The following is a 17,547-nucleotide window of genomic DNA, read 5'->3' as shown; positions in this document are numbered from 1 at the left end:
TACATGTCTCCAAGAACTTGTCATATTTTATCAGTATAATACATCTTATTTCCAAGTGATGGGGTTTAACATTTTGTTGTCTATCAGGACCTTTTCCTAATTCTACCCATCCCTTTAATCGCAACAGTGTTATCCCCCAGGACTTTATCCCTGGGGTTTTGTTGTGTACCTATTACATATTAGCTATTTGCTGAATATTAATGTAAGTGCATAATTTTGAAACTAATAAGGCCATAATAGGTGGCACTATTTCTATATTTTTATGAAAACTAGTTGTCATAAAATGTTAGAAAGGTCCTAAGAGATTATTTTATGAAATTTTTATATTTTATATAGAGGGCCAGAAAATTTCAACTAATTCAACAAATATTTATTGCATACATACTATACTATTCAAAGCCTTCTATGGGCTAGAGATAATTAATTGGTCTTAAAATATTTAAATTAATTGTAATTGTGCAGCCTACATTCTGAGAGGGAAACTGACAATAAACAAACAAGGAAATGCTCAGGATATTATTTGATAGTGATAATTGTTATGAATAAGATAAACTAAATAATTTCTCAAGTTCACACCAGTTGCAGGGCTGAACTTGAGCTATGATCTCCTGTGTCTCAGTCTGGTGTTATGTTAACCAACAATTAAATCCTACCTCTAATTCAATTATAGTTTTTACAGACCTAAACTGAAATTATTATTCAAGGTAGCAATTCAGCAATAATCCGTATAGGTGAAGGTAAATTGGAAGTCACTGTAACAAAGATACCTCCAAATGACAATGGTTTAAGATAGAAATTTATTTCTCATAAATAGTTTCAAGTTTAAGAAAGAGTCCATGCTCCTGGGGAGGCCTATGTTCTCCCCAATAGAAACTCAGTTTCCTTATCTTATTACTCTGCCACGCATGGTGTGATCTTACTTACTTACAAAATGGGAGGCTGCTACCTCTTTATTTTGGCCTGCAGAATGAGGAAAAAGTTGGAAGAGCACTTACCTAATATCTTAAGGCCAAGAACTGGCAAAGATCACTTGGTTTTCTGCTCATTTTCCATTGGTTTAACTTTAATAAAGCACATCAGGATGCAGGAAAGCCTGGAAAACAGAGTCTCCAGTTGGATGACAGATCAGACTCTACCTGGGCCAGGGGTAGTTCTTACAGTTCAAAAAGAAGAAAGGCACTTAGTCATCTCTGTTTCACTGGGCCATTATTATTTATGTTTGCTTGGTCTTAGAAAAGAAACCAGGAACACAGGTAGATAATGAGATCAGAATGTCGTGAGGACAAAGTTATCAAAACAATGAGACATTTGATGTAAAAAATCTGGTGAAATTATCTTGGTGAGTAGTGGCCCAATTTAAGCTTTCTGAGAAACTCGATTCTAAGTTTAAAGAATACTTAACTCCCCAAGAAAGATGAACGGGGAGTTCCTGTTGGGGCACAGCGGAAATGAATCTGACTAGGAACCATGAGGTAGCGGGTTCGATCCCTGGCCTTGCTCAGTGGGTTAAGGATCTGGTGTTGCTGTGAGCTGTGATGTAGGTGGCAGACGTGGCTTGGGTCCCATGTTGCTATAGCTGTGGCATAGGCCAGCAGCTATAGTTCCAATTAGACCCCTAGCCTGGGAACATGCATATGCCACCAGTGCTGCCCTAAAAAAAAAAGAAAAAAAAAAAAGGCAAAAATAAACAAATAAAAGAAAGATGAACAGGAAAAAAATGAAAACAAATACATCATAATTGGCATTTGTTTATGCAGGCAAATTGATTAAGTGAGGAGTGGAGCCTACTTTAATGAACCATAACTGTAATTTGAACTGGCTACTCTGTGCAGTACTCTTAATTCACTTTATATATATATATATATATATATATATATATATATATATTTGTCTTTTTGTCTTTTTGCTATTTCTTGGACCGCTTCCGCGGCACATGGAGGTTCCCAGGCTAGGGGTCGAATCGGAGCTGTAGCTGCCAACCTACACCAGAGCCACAGCAACGCAGGATCAGAGCCGCGTCTGCAACCTACACCACAGCTCACGGCAACGCCGGATCGTTAACCCACTGAGCAAGGCCAGGGATCGAACCCGCAACCTCATGGTTCCTAGTCGGATTCGTTAACCACCGCGCCACAATGGGAACTCCTTAATTCACTTTATAGATCCAGAAGATTACTGAGCAATAAGTGAGGTTACAGATCACCTTGCTATGAAATCAGTAGGGAGGACAACTGCATAAAACTGGTAATTTAGCACTGTCTGAGTGATTCAAACAAAGTCGCTGAATCACAGAGATGTAGATGGTAATTGTCTGGCGGTACCAGGGTCAACTGTTTCAGCTTTCCTTTTCTGTCAGAAGGAAATGCATTTAGTGCTTTAAGCAGACACTTGTTAGTGTTATAAAGAACTTCCTGACACAGATGTTCATCTTTGAGTCACATCTGAGAAGACACTTAACTCAGGTAGTATCTTTTCAAATAGACAATGATGCTGATAACATCACATCTCTTTGTCCATTTTCTCCTCTAGTCAATTCACTTTTAGATGAAGGGAAAGGAATTAGTCAAATCCTGTCTCCTCTAATAGGAGAAAGATCATTTTAAGGCTAATGACAGATCTGAGGATATTAGAGCAATGGCTATAAGTCCAGCAGGTCATGAACTCTTAGGAAAGAGGAAGAGCTCTCTTATCCTAGCCAAAAAAAAAAAAAAAAAAAATGCAAAGCAGGGAATGGCTTAGGGTTATGAAAGACATTTTAAGGCTACAAGGAAAGCATAAGCTATAAAACAGCTTGGATATTTTAGAATAGAGTTAGTCAATGGAAGAAGTATTCAGAATTCAGAGACCTGGGATCAAGAGTCCTTAAATAGTACACAGATTTAGACACTTAGTTAAAACTAAGAAGAGGAAACATAAAAAATCTAACAAGAAAGTTAAATACTCTTGATTACAATGAATTTTAATGTCAAGGAAGCCAAACATTATATGTTTATCAACCATCTATTAAACACCTAATCTGTGCCCCAGGAACTGCTGTCAACATCTTTTCAATCTGAATATGATACAGTCCTTGCACTCCAGTTTACAGGGTAGTTTATTTCAATGCAGGCATTTCACCAGTAATGCAATAAAACTAGGGAATACAATATTTTTATTTATGGATTTATGTTGGTTCTCTTACAAAACAGCAGCTTTGTGAGGGTTAATAACTTATTATAACAGTAAGAGATGGAGACCATAAGTATGTCTAAGATGCATGGGGCCAATGATAAAACTGGAGAGGATGGGAAAGATAAATCATTTATCTGAAATAGTAACTACAAATAATCAGATGAGTTGCCACATAAGTAGGTTTTAGGGATATTCATCTATAGCTCTATATTTACATCAAATATCCCACCTTTCATACAGAAATGCCTTTAGATAAAACATGACAAAACTGTGGTTCTCTGAGTCTATAATTCTAACTCCTGATTCCCTACTCATTTAACCCTAACAGCAACTTTATGAGGTAGGTTCTAATATCAGACAAGGAAGATATGTCACCAGGAGGTTAAGCAACTTTCCCAGGTTCATGCAAAGTTATGTAGCTGAAATATTCCAGAAATCTCTTCTATTTGCTCAGATAAACAAACCATATAATCTTCAAAGATCAATAAAACAATTTCCAATATTTCTTTGGAATCTAAGAATCTTTTAATTTTACTAGTCGTAAGCTTTATTTAATGAAATAATATAGCTAAAAAAGATTTTTTAAAAAGTTTTCCAAGTGAAAATTACTGTCTTTAAATAAACCATAATTCTTCCACAAGAACAATTTTTTTCTTCACTTCAAACTTCTCTTTTTAAAATCAAAGAGAAGGGCAAATAATTTCACACATTCAGCAGCATATATTATGGACAATAATTTTACATCCACAAATATTTTTTAAAAGGATTGTTTTTCTTTTTTTGTGTCGTATTCTTTACCTTCTCTGTTCAACAGTTTGTTAAAAAAAATACAACCGAGTAAATTTAAAGATCAAGGGCTTTATTAAATAATTCATGAATCAGACAGTATTCCATTTAGCAGATAGAAAGGAGCTCTGAGGAGCTATATAAAAAGGGAGACTTTTTTAGACAGAAGCAGGTAGGGACAAGGAATGAGCAGATTATTTCATCTTTCTTTTGGGGGAAAGAAGGAGTCTGTTAAGTGGATTACATCACTGGTGCTGGCCACGAAATTCTAGATGGACTGGTTTAAGAGAACATTCCTGAGAGCTGAAATTGCCATTAGGTTAGGTATTAAGTCTTGGTTTGCTGACCGGGGGGTTAGCACAATTGACTCAGTTAGGGGCCTGTTGTCTTTTTTGAACAAGTTGTTTTAATCTTCTCTTGCTTCCATAATAAATTTCCATAAATGAAATCCAAGTAGAATGTAATTTAACTGGGTCTTCTGTTTAAAGTCTCACAAACCCAAAATCAGGATGTCACAAGTTTGCTTCCTTGTTGGAGACTCGCAGGATATATCCAACTCCAAGTTCATCCAAGCTGTTGCCTCTATCCAGTTATTTGTGTCACTGAGGCCCTGTTCCCTCACCAGTTAGTTGTCTGCTGGGGATGGGGATGGAGCAGAGTGAGCAGTCTTTGCTCCTAGAGTTTGTCTGAAGTCCTTCCCTTACTTTCCATGTGGCCACTCCTCCAACAATGGTAAGTTGAGTCCCTCTCATATTTCAAATCCCTCAGACTCAAGCCAAAAGAAATGTGGTACTTTTTAGTTTTTGCTTTTTTGTTAAAGGCTTTCTATTTAAATTTAAGAGACATATCTTGGTTTGTGTTCTGTTTTGTTGAGGAAGGAAGCTATTTTTTTAATATTTAATTATGAGGAAGTTCATAACAGAAGTGATAAAACATCATATAGGCTGATAGATTTTATAATAATTTAAAATTCAACACTATAAAGTTATATATCTACCTCACATTCCTCCTTCTTCATTATACTTTAAACAATTTTTCACATATGTTACACAAATAACTAAGGCAAGAATTTCCTGAGCAGGGTAGATAAACTAAAAATATCCTTCATCCTCTTCATTTTTCAAGAGGAGCAGGAATGCAGTCTAGAATGCCAACAAATAGAGATGTATTTGCTTGAGAAAGTCAAAGTTGCTCAAAATAGTAAAAGAAAGCATCAAAGGAAATATTTCAATAGTTTCTTAGAATGCAGTATTTCTGCATTGAAATGTTAAATTCAGAATAAGCTGGCTGGTTCTTGCTTTGTTTTAAAGTTTTGTTGGTTTTTTTTCCCCTCTGCACATTACTATATCTTTATTTGTAGTCTATACATTCTATTTAATCAAGAAAGAAAACATAAGTACATCTCTAAGTTTACTTAAACAAAGTCTAAGATCATTATTGCTTCTCTCTTTGGTTCATATCTCCCATCCAACTCATCCTCTTGCCTCTAATTGAAAAATATATTCCAAATTCCACACTTTTTTAGTAACTTCAGTGAAAAATCCTAGCTCATGTCAGCCTCATCCCCCATTAAAGTATTGATAACTACTTCAATAACCTTTTTATCGTTCTACTGGCTTTGGCTTTAACTTTTGCTGCCCTAAATCCATCCCCATTTCTAAAATGTGAATCAGGTCATGTCACTTTCTTGCTTCAAGTCTTTCAATGACTTCCCATATAAAATGAACAAGTTCCAAATTCCTTGACCGTAGTCTACAAAATTTTCTATGATACATTCCTATCTACCTGTTATTACATACCTTTCATGACTGCCTCACCTTGTATATTACTTTGCTCGGGGTAACAGGTAACTGACCTTATGACTCTTAAAGTGATGACAAGCTCATTAGCATCTTACTTTGTGCTCCTGTCCCTTCTCCTTGCTGTTCTCAATTCGAATGCCACCTCATAACATACCATTCTAGTCCCCTTCTGCTTCTTTACCCAACTGTGTTTTTCACATCATATAAATTGTTTTACTTGGTTCTATATTAGTTTACATGTATATTGTCTATTTTTCTATACTCAGCTTCCTTACATCCTCTAATATGTAAACTCATTGAAGACAGGGAGCCTATCTACTGTCCTTACTACTTTCTCCCAAGCACCTGTAACAATGCCTGACCCAAACAAATATTTATGGCTAAATAGAGGATTTTTGTACCTTTAAGATAAATCTTTTCCAGTTTAAGGTTAGTAATAATAATGTCAATTAATTGAATGCTTTAAGGTGCCAGCCACTGGCTAGATAATTTAAATGTATGACTTTAAACTTAAATGTCCTAAGGCAAATATAGATAATACTCCAATTTTAAACATGAAGAAACTGAGGTTTAGGAAGGTTGAGTGATTTGTCCAAGGACACAGAACAAGTTAAATGGCAGAGACTGGATTGTATCTTACTTAAAAAACTGAGATTGGACTACATCTCATTTCAAGGAACTATATTCTTTTCTACTTTGATCTACTGACCTACCTTAAAATTTTTACTAACTTTAGCATTATAAGGTCAAATTTCTAGTTATATATAATAATCAAGTTTATAATAAAACATGTCTCCATGATTTTAGTCCTTAATACTTTAAGAAAGCAAATTCTTAGGGAAATATATGAGGCTTTCAATTTCACTAATTCTTCATGCTTTCTCATTTATTCTAAGTAACACAGTTGATTTTGAATATAAAACTACAACCAACTATAAGCACAAGTCATAGAAGTCTTTTAACCTCCAACACTTTCCATTCTCAGCAAAAGAGCATCCACTTGTTTGGAAAGTCTTCTTTTAGCAGCTCTTGGAAACTTGCAAGAGCTGAAACTTGGAATCACCTCAGTGACTGATACCACTCTATGTGTAATGCTGTATAGTAGCAGCACTTTGGCTTGATGCCACCAATTGCTATTCTAGACAAATAAAGTATCTGAAGCTTCAGATGGGAGTCTTTTCTCAACAAAAGGGCAGCATTCCAAATATCTTCAAACCATTTCTATAGGTAACTTTTATTTGTTCAAGAAAGTACCATTCAAGGAAAGAAGTTCATTATTCTCTCCAAGTTTATTCCATGTTGTTTCAGTCATGTAACCAATTTTTCTTTTGTTCCTCTTTCTCTTAAAAGTGATGCCAAAACTGTGTTAGTGGTTTGGATACTGAAATGGTTGTGTTATCCTGACCTGCTGCAGAAAAGCATTTATTAAAGATTTGCTCTTCCTCTAAAATATTGCAACTGTTTAGGCATAGAGAAAAATAGCATTAAAAAAGATGTACAAGAAATAGCAACAATAACAACAACAACAACAAAAAGACAAAAGACAAAAAAAAAAAAAAGGGAGTTCCCGTCGTGGTGCAGTGGTTAACGAATCCGACTAAGAACCATGAGGTTGCGGGTTCGATCCCTGCCCTTGCTCAGTGGGTTAACGATCCAGCGTTGCCATGAGCTGTGGTGTAGGTTGCAGACGCGGCTCGGATCCCGCGTTGCTGTGGCTCTGGCGTAGGCCGGTGGCTACAGCTCCAATTGGACCCCTAGCCTGGGAACCTCCATATGCCGCGGGAGCGGCCCAAGAAATAGCAACAATAACAACAACAACAACAAAAAGACAAAAGACAAAAAAAAAAAAAAAAGATGTAGATTCCCTTGTCAAACCAGAATCTAAAGCAGTGACATTCAATGATCAAAAGCAAAAATTATTAATACATTTGCCTTTTAACAGAGTTATGACAAAATATATGTAGACTTGGTGGTAGAGGGTGGTATGAAAGGGAGGAAAAACTAAATTTAATAAAAATATCAGCAGGTAAGTGCTTAATAGGACAATGCAGGATAATAAATAAAATTATGAAGAAGAAAATTCAGAACATCTCGTTCTTTTTCCCCCAAGAAAAAGGAATTTCAATTTTTGAATATTAAAGACCTGATTGATCTCTTATTCATTCCAAGAAATCTCCCTACAAAGTGGTATTAAAAGAAACAACACACCCCAAACAGAGTCACTTCTGCAAAATCTACATCACTAAGCCAAAATTAATGCCTAACTGCAGCTTCGACCTCCCTCAGGAATGTAATCTTAACCAATCAGTCTGGAATTTTCTAGTCAGCACCAATGAAGTAATCCACCTGATAGATCCCTTTTGTTCTCCAAAGAAAAGGTGACCCTGCCTGATACCATCTGTTCTTTCCTTGTCCTTCACCTATTTCTGCCCATAGTCTTCCATTTGTACAGCTCCTTGGAGCTCCTATTTGCTATATGGATGATACCCAATTTATGAATCACTGAATAAAGCCAATTAGATCTTTACTCAATGGGATTTTGTTTCTTCACAGTAGCATTTATAAAATATACAATTGATGTATTTGTTAAATGGATATTTATCTATATTACTCTGAATGAAAACATGAAATTCCTATGTCAAGGCAAATTTTTATTATTTCCTTACAACAATTACAACATTCCTTCCTCATGCTCCAATTATTTCCCTTTCTGGAGTAATGCAACTTAAGCACAGACACAAAAGCAGAGTTCTCTTATTACAGAGGAGGAAATTATGAATCCAGGGGTTTATAAACATGCTGTCCCTTTCCTCCCTAGTAGTTTACAATTCTTCTAAACATAAATGGTTGTCCCAGGTTTCATCTCTCTTAGAAATGTAAACACATTAGAGGTAGGTCACCAAATCTCTCAGGAGACTTCTGGCTATTCAATTACCTTTTAACTTCCAAGGCACCTCCTTTAAATATTGTCTAGTTTTCTTTGCTCAGAAATCCCTAACTGTAGAAAAATGAAAATATTCACTTCCTGAAAACAATTCATCAAAAGTTTTAATAATCATGAAATTTTCTGGATCAAATAATGGTGATTTAAAAGTCAATAAAACAATTAGATTTTCTAGAAGAAATAATAATTTCAATGAATTTCAAAAAGGGTAAATGTTCATACTACACTTGCTGATCACAGAAACAATGTGTTTTGCTGATTGCAAAAACAAATGGCAAAAAAAAGGGACAAAAAATATTTCTTATTGGAATTTAAAAATATTATTCTAAACAATTTAGCATTAGTAATTGTTCCAGATTGAACTGCATTCCCCCCCGCCAATTCATATTTGTTGTCCTAACCTCCAGTATTTTATTTTATTTTTAGTCTTTTGTCTTTTTAGGGATGCACCACAGCATACGAAGGTTCCCCGGCTACGGGTCTAAGCTGAGCAACAGCTGTCAGCCTACTCCACAGCCACAGCAACTCTAGATCCTAGCTGCGTCTGCAACCTACATCACAGCTCACAGCAACCCAGCTCACAGCAATGCCAGATCCTTAACCCACTGAGTGAGGCCAGGGATCAAACCTGAAAGCTCACAGTTCCTACTCAGATTCATATCTGCTGCGCCACAATGGGAACCCCTAACCTCCAGTATTTTAGAATTTACCCTATTTTGAAATAAGATCATTACAGACATAAGCAATTAAGTAAAGATGCTTCAATAGAGTAGGCTCCTAGTTCAATCTAACAAAATTCCTTACGAAAAGGGGAAATTTGGACACATATAAATAGAGTAAATACAGGATTCAAGGAGAGAAGCCTGAAACAGATCCTTCACTCAGAGAATCAATCAGAAGGAATCAATCCTGCCAACACCTTGATTTTAACTTCCAGCCTCAGCAACTGTGAGACAACAAATTTCTGTTTTTAAGCCACCCAGTCTGTGGTACATAGATACGGCAGCCCTAGAAAACAAATAAATCAGTTATCTAGAAATTAATGATAATGAGCACACTATAGATAAAACCCTAAAAGAATACTGCCAAAGCAAGCACTAACAGGCCTTAGAGTTCATATATGCAAAGACATGGATTTTGTAATTAGCGCATTTATTAGAAAGATTATGAGGGGAGAATAAAGTTTTTAATATCTAAAGAAAAAAGCCCAAAAAATTATTTTAAAAGAAATATAAAAGAATTTTTTAAGCAGAAAATTAAATAGCAATTTAAAAAGTAAAATTTAGAACCTGGGTCTTTATCAGTGACCTAAGGCAAAATAGAAAAAAAAAAAAAGCAAAAATAAACAAATGAAACCTAATCAAACTTAAAAATTTTTCACGACTAAGGAAACCATAACCAAAATGAAAAGACAATCTATGGAATTGGAGAAAATATTTGCCAATGATGTTGACCAACAAGGGCTTAATTTCCAAAATATACAAATGGCCCATAAAAGTCAATATCAAATAAACAACCAGATTGGGAGATCCCATTGTGGCATGAATGAATCTAACTAGTATCCATGAGGATGCAGGTTCGATCCCTGGCCTCACGCAGTGGGTTAAGGATCCAGCATTGCCGTGAGCTGTGGTATAGGTTGCAGACACAGCTTGGATCCCACATCACTGTGGCTGAGGTGCAGGCCACAGCTGTAGCTCTGATTTGACCCCTAGCCTGGGAACCTCCACATGCTGCAGGTGAATCCCTAAAAAGCAAGGGAAAAAAACAAACAGACAGACAATTTGGAGTTCCATTGTGGCTCAGTGGTTTACAAACCTGACTAGAATCCACAAGGATGTGGGTTTGATCCCTGGCCTCACTCAGTGGGTTAAGGATCCAGTGTTGCTGCAAGTTGGGATGTAGGTCACAGATACAGCTCGGCTACCCTGTTGCTGTGGCTGTGGTGAAGGCTAGCAGCTGCAGCTCTGATTCAACCCCTAGCCCAAGAATTTCCATACTTCCATACAGTGCAGACGCAGCCCTAAAAAACAGGAAAAAAAAATTGAAAAATGGGCAGGATACCTAAACAGACATATTTCTAAAGAAGACATAGAGAGGGCCAACAGACATGTAAAAAAATGTTCAACATCGTCACTAATTTTTACAGAAATGCAAATCAAAACTACAATGAGGTACCACACCACACAAATCAGAATGGCTATCATCAAAAATTCTACAAATAATAAATGCTGGAGAGGGTATGGAGGAAAGGGAACCCTCCTACACTGTTGGTGGGAATGTAAACTGGTGCAGCCACTATGGAGAATAGTATGAAGTTTCCTTAAAAAAATTAAAAGTAGAGTTACCATATGATCCAGTAATCCCACACCTGGGCATATTATCTGGAAAAAATGAAAACTTATATTTGAAAAGATATATGCACCCCAATGTTCATAGCAGCACTATTTATGACAGCCAAGATATTAAAACAATATAAGTGTCCATCAACAGACAAATGGATAAAGAAAGTGTAACACATACACACACACACACACACACAATAGAATATTACTTGACCATAAAAAATGAAATATTGCTAATTGTGGCAATAGAGATAGACATAGAGAATATTATGCTTAGTAAATTAAGTCAGAGAAAGACAAATGCTATATGATATAATTTATATGTAGAATCAAAAAAAAAACCACAAATAAATCTATATACAAACAGAAACAGACTTAGGGACATAGGAAACAAAATTATCATTGCCAAAGGGAAAGAGGCAAGAGCAGGGATAAATTAGGAGTATAGGATTAGCATATACACACTAATATATATAAAATAGATGAAAAACACAGATTTACTGTAGAGCACAGGGTACTCTATTCAATATCTTGTAATAACCCATAATGGAAAGGAATCAGAAAAAAATTATATATTATATGTATAAATTATATATGTATAAATGAATCACTTTGCTGTACATCTGAAACTAACAATACTATAAATCAACTATACCTCAATAAAAAATTTAAATAAAAGATCTTTATAAAAGGTGACTAATACTTTATTATAATTATTACGAAATATTATTGTAAATATTATTACAATCTATTATTGTTATAATGTGCATAAGTTTTGCCAAATCTGATCAACAAAAAGAGGAGACATTTAAATAGCACGAGGTTTGTAGTACTGTCTAAAGTATGGGAGGGTTATGCCACTGCTTTGTTCTCTTTCCCAAAGATTGTTTTGCAATTCCAAGTCTTTTGTTCTTATAAGTTTTGGGATTGTTTGTTCTAGTTCTATAAAAATGTTATGGACAATTTAAAAGAGATATCATTAATCCTTTGGGAAGTATGGCCATTTTAACAATATTGATTCTTCCAATACAAGAGCTGGGGATATCTATTTCTTTGAACTATATTCAATTTCCTTTATCAGTGTTTTATTGTTCTCAGTGTGTAAGTATTTCACCTCCTTGGTCAGGTTTATTCCTAGGTATTTTTTGGATACGATTTCAAAAGAGATTTTTTTTTTTTTTACTTTCTCTTTCTGATATTTGATTGTTAGTGTAAAGAAATGCAACAAATTTCTGTTAAACAAGTTAACAATAACCCACAGCCGTCGGACCAACTGAAGTGCAACAAATTTCTGTATGTTAATCTTGTATCCTGCTACTTTTTCGAAATCATTTATCAGTTCTAATAGTTTTCATGGGAAGTCTTTAGATTTTTATATATAGTATAATATCACCTGCATATAATCATTATATGTGAGATATTTTTAAAAAGGATATAAATGAACTTATTTATAAAATAGAAACAGACTCACAGGCATAGAGAACAGATTCCACATGTCAGTGAAAGTACTTGATGTTGGTGTCTCATTGTATGGCTGACTTAACTTAGCACAAAATTATGATTACCAAAATGGGAAAGGTTGGGAGGAAGAATACATTAAGAGTTTGGGATTGATATATACACACTGCTATTTATAAAATAGATAAACAAGAACATACTGTATAGCACAAAGAACTATATTCAAAACCTTGTAATAACTTATAATGGAAAAGAATCTGAAAAGGAATATATATATATATTTGTGTTTGTGTGTGTGTGTGTGTGTATATAACTGAATCACTTTGCTGTATACCTGAAACTAACACTGTACATCAAATATACTTCAACTACATAAATAAATAAAATAAAAGGGGATACCTAACTGTAGATAGGTAAATGCTATAGAATAAAATGTCAAACTTTGATGCAAAATGTAATTTTCTATTGAAATAAATATTGCCAAAATTGACTTACTCCATAATAGAAAATTAAAGGAACTCAACAAATATAAAAGACATCTTAAAAGAAATGAATAGGTACGTGTAATTTTATCAATGAATTTTACCAAATCTTAATTTAACAAAAATACTGTTTTTGTTTTTTTTGTTTGTTTGTTTTTTATTTTATTTTCCCACTGTACAGCAAGGGGATCAAGTTATCCTTACATGTATACATTACAATTACATTTTTTCCCCCACCCTTTGTTCTGTTGCAACATGAGTATCTAGACAAAGTTCTCAATGCTACTCAGCAGGATCTCCTTGTAAATCTATTCTAAGTTGTGTCTGATAACCCCAAGCTCCTGATCCCTCCCACTCCCTCCCTCTCCCATCAGGCAGCCACAAGTCTTTTCTCCAAGTCCATGATTTTCTTTTCTGAGGAGATGTTCATTTGTGCTGGATATTAGATTCCAGTTATAAGTGATATCATATGGTATTTGTCTTTCTGGCTCATTTCACTCAGTATGAGATTCTCTAGTTCCATCCATGTGGCTGCAAATGGCATTATGTCATTCTTTTTTATGGCTGAGTAGTATTCCTTTGTGTATATATACACCACACCTTCCTAATCCAATCATCTGTTGATGGACATTTGGGTTGTTTCCATGTCCTGGCTATTGTGAATAGTGCTGCAATGAACATGTGGGTACATGTGTCTCTTTTAAGTAGAGCTTTGTCCGGATAGATGCCCAAGAGTGGGATGGCGGGGTCATATGGAAGTTCTATGTATAGATTTCTAAGGTATCTCCAAACTGTTCTCCATAGTGGCTGTACCAGTTTACATTCCCACCAGCAGTGCAGGAGGGTTCCCTTTTCTCCATATCCCCTCCAGCACTTGTTATTTGTGGATTTATTAATGATGGCCATTCTGACTGGTGTGAGGTGGTATCTCATGGTAGTTTTGATTTGCATTTCTCTTATAATCAACGATGTTGAGCATTTTTTCATGTGTTTGCTGGCCATCTGTATACCTTCCTTGGAGAACAGTTTATTCAGGTCTTTTGCCCATTTTTCCATTGATTGATTGGCTTTTTTGCTGTTGGGTTGTATCAGTTGTTTATATATTCTAGAGATTAAGCCCTTGTTGGTTGCATCATTTGAAACAATTTTCTCCCATTCTGTAAGTTGTCTTTTTGTTTTCTTTTTAGTTTCCTTAAAATACTGTTTTATACATTTTTTTGAAAGCACTGTAAAATGGTAGAAATCTTTCCAGTTTTCCTGACAACTGCATTGTAACACTGATTCTCAAATTACTGGATAAGGTAGAAAGCTCTATTTTTAATTCAATAATTACTGTCACCTCGATCTCAAGGTTACTGGAAAAGGAGAACAAAGAAAGAAGTAATAATACAATATTTCTTTTGAACCCAAGTGTAAAAAATTGTATACATTACATACAAAAATAGCTAGACACAAAAATTTTGATGGCTGATTTAGTTTAGTCAGAATAAGTGTTTGTAGAGTAGACAGAGTTTTCGTAATACAGTTTAGGGAGGACAATAGGAATATGAAAGCAATAGGCAGTCATCATACTTCAGGAGAATAAAGGGGGCTAATGTGACTGCCTATTGGACACACTTGTTAATATAAAATAGACAGAAAAATGTATACAAATTCCAATTCAAAATTTACAGTAGTAGACACCATAGATTTAGTCACCTACTATATACTTACTAACACTCAAATACATTGTCTCTAAACATGGCAATCCATAAAGTCCAAACCCAGTGTTAAATTCCTCTTGTCTCTGTGAACAAATTATATATACAATGAACACATTGTGCTATATATATTTAAAGATGTAAATATCTGTATTTATATACATATAAATAAATAACCAAACTCTTCTGGAAAAGTACACAAAAATAGAGATCAAAAACTTTACATCTGATTAATTCTTGGCTATCTAAAGAAACCTATATTAATGAGGCTAACATATAGCCTCAAGTGTAAGAAATCATCAAAGAGTGATGTGTGTTGGTGTTTAAGGGGTGCTAGAGAGTGCCTGACATGTGCCTGGGGTTGAGGAGAGAGGAGAGGAAGTAAGAGAGAGGGAGAGATGGATGAAAGTTAAAATATCACCTTTCTATTAGAGGTCTGCTAGCTAGTTAAAGTCCATGTCCTCCCTTCCACACACAGACTTTGGAATGGCCTTAACAAGGGGAATTTTGTCTCTGCAGAGCAGAATATTTACTGAAGATTACGGCATTATATTGACTCTGAGCAAGGAGAGCAAAAATATATTGAATTCCATGACTACAGATTTGAATAAATTACTTCCACTGATTGAAAAACCTAGAGCAATGGCAGTTAACCATTCTTCAAGTATCTTAATCCACCTCTGTAGTAGTCTCAAGAGGGGCATTTCAGAAAAACACCCTTTGCTGTAAAACAGTGGTGGGGAATAAACTTTCTTATTTAAAAAAAAATAAATGTATAACAATTAAGCCCTGGCTCCAGGAATCTTCCTTAAGTTCTACAAGTTCCCTCATAGTATGAATATTACAAATCTCAGTAAGGTGGCTGGGTAGGAAAAAGCGTTCTTGTTTAAATTCATTTGCATCCTTCACTTAAAGATTTTTTAAAGCCTATGGGTAAATTTTAATAAGTGGTGCTTTCCTAAGACCAAATCCAAGACTATTACAACAACTTTTCTAAGAAACATTAGAGAAATTAGAGACAATAAAAGGGTGATGTACTCTTAAGCTTAAAATTAATGGTACTTTTAAAAGACTAGTTATTGTTAAAGGGCCATATGAAAAAAATAATAAATGGAAAATAAAATAAAAAGCAACTAAACTTCATATGAAACTCTGAAAAGAAAGGATGAAGCAGTAACTAATAAATTTTCTAGTTTACTCATATAGAGTTTACACATGGATCTGTAATACAAGAGGAATCTCCAGTAATATTCTTCTTTGTCTCCTGAATTAGTAAATCAAAAGCCCCCATGAGGAGACTCACCACCATATTTCAGAATCCCACTCAGAGCACTATCATTACTATGTGTTTTGTGTCCCTACCTGGCATTGTCAATTTCTTATTCTCCATTTTAGTGATGGAACCATGCATATTTCTTGGTCCTGGTGCTACTTACTGAGCATGAGTCACCAGAAGCTTGCTGCCAAATGTAACTTGAGACTATGAAAGCAGTATAATTTTTCATTTAATCTTTATTTGCAGCATACTATAAAACTGGCAAAAAAAAAGAAGATGAAGAAGAAGAATCTGTTCTAGAACTGTCACTTTTCAAGGGCATGGTAGGGCAGGGAAACAAAAAAATCTGATCAAGATAATAAGGAATTACTACAAAGTCTTATGGATAAGCTGCCATATGAGAAATGGTTGAAAAAAGAGAATGCAAGGAATTTCTAAAGCTAATAATAACATAAATGGGAAATGGGAAAATGGAAATGGACTAAAAAGATTGTGTGTAATTATAACTCCATGTGAAATTTCAGAGCATAAATATGAGACTAGAGTTGTCTCTTCCTAATAAAAGGTTTGAATACTTTTATTCTAATACAGTATTGTATTAGAATTATAAATATGTATATATTAAATATGATTCTAGGTATGCATGATGTAAGTTATTTAATAAGATTACTGGGCTGCTATGGTCAATCTAAATTAGAGATAAACAGAAATGCATAAGTTTGGACATAATCGGAAAATCACTTTGTGTAATTCTAGCTATAACTCACATTCTTGCACTATATTAATGGAGAGAAACAGTAGATCATTGTTATCCATGTTCCATTAAGCACAAAGTCCAAGCACATCAGAAATCAGTGCTACTGTGGAACAGGTTTTTATCACATAATCATAATGCGATAATTCAAGGACTAGAGCTAAAACTCACCAATGCAGAAAACTATGGGTTGAGAGGCAATACAGTGGTACTCTCTGGCTAAGCTCTCCTCAGTGAAATCCTTTTGGGTGAGCATACTTGTTAACACTTAGTTTATAAGAGAGAACTGTCCTTTGAGAACCATATGTCTCTTATTAATTGGGATCATCCTACAGGCAAGCCTCTTTACCACATGCACCTCATTTGGCCACTCTTCTCATCGATGCATTCACTTATTCTGGGCTAGGGAGGATATAAGAGTGCTTCCAATCAAGATGCCCACTGTCTCAGGAGAGGTTGAATGAGAGGGAAGTTGTGCAATATTGAGTACTCAAAAAGGTATTTATCAAGAGAGAGTTTAAACCCTTGTTAGTCATTATCTGTTCCCGGGACCAGGAGCATCAGCAGGTCTTCTGGGCTTGTAAGAAACACAGACTATTCAGTACCCTAGAAGTACTGAATCTGAATCTAGATTTTAACAAGATTTACCAGGTGATTCATAAGCACATTAAAGAAGACTTATTATAAATTTCATGAGAAAAAAATTTCTCAGCTATTCATTGTATTTGCCGTAGACTCCAGCACCTAGAAGGAACTCAATATGATTTGCTGGAAGAATGAATGAATAAATTAATTAGTGAATTCTCTTCAAGTTTTATTTTAATCCTCT

General features: G+C 35.0%; 1 long non-coding RNA gene across 1 annotated transcript in view; it reads right to left on the bottom strand.

The window, feature by feature from the left end:
• The window catches only part of LOC110256256, a 50,308-nt gene continuing 33,780 nt past the window's right edge, over window positions 1,020–17,547 (bottom strand). Inside the window, exon 3 of the long non-coding RNA XR_002337604.1 lies at window positions 1,020–1,093. This is a non-coding gene — a long non-coding RNA (uncharacterized LOC110256256). The remainder of the gene's footprint in view (window positions 1,094–17,547) is intronic.

The sequence above is a fragment of the Sus scrofa genome, chromosome 13, assembly GCF_000003025.6.
Source record: "Sus scrofa isolate TJ Tabasco breed Duroc chromosome 13, Sscrofa11.1, whole genome shotgun sequence".
In the NCBI taxonomy this organism is placed as follows: Eukaryota; Metazoa; Chordata; class Mammalia; order Artiodactyla; family Suidae; genus Sus; species Sus scrofa.
Note: the sequence above shows the minus strand (reverse complement) of the source record. Positions and strands in the feature narration are given on the sequence as shown.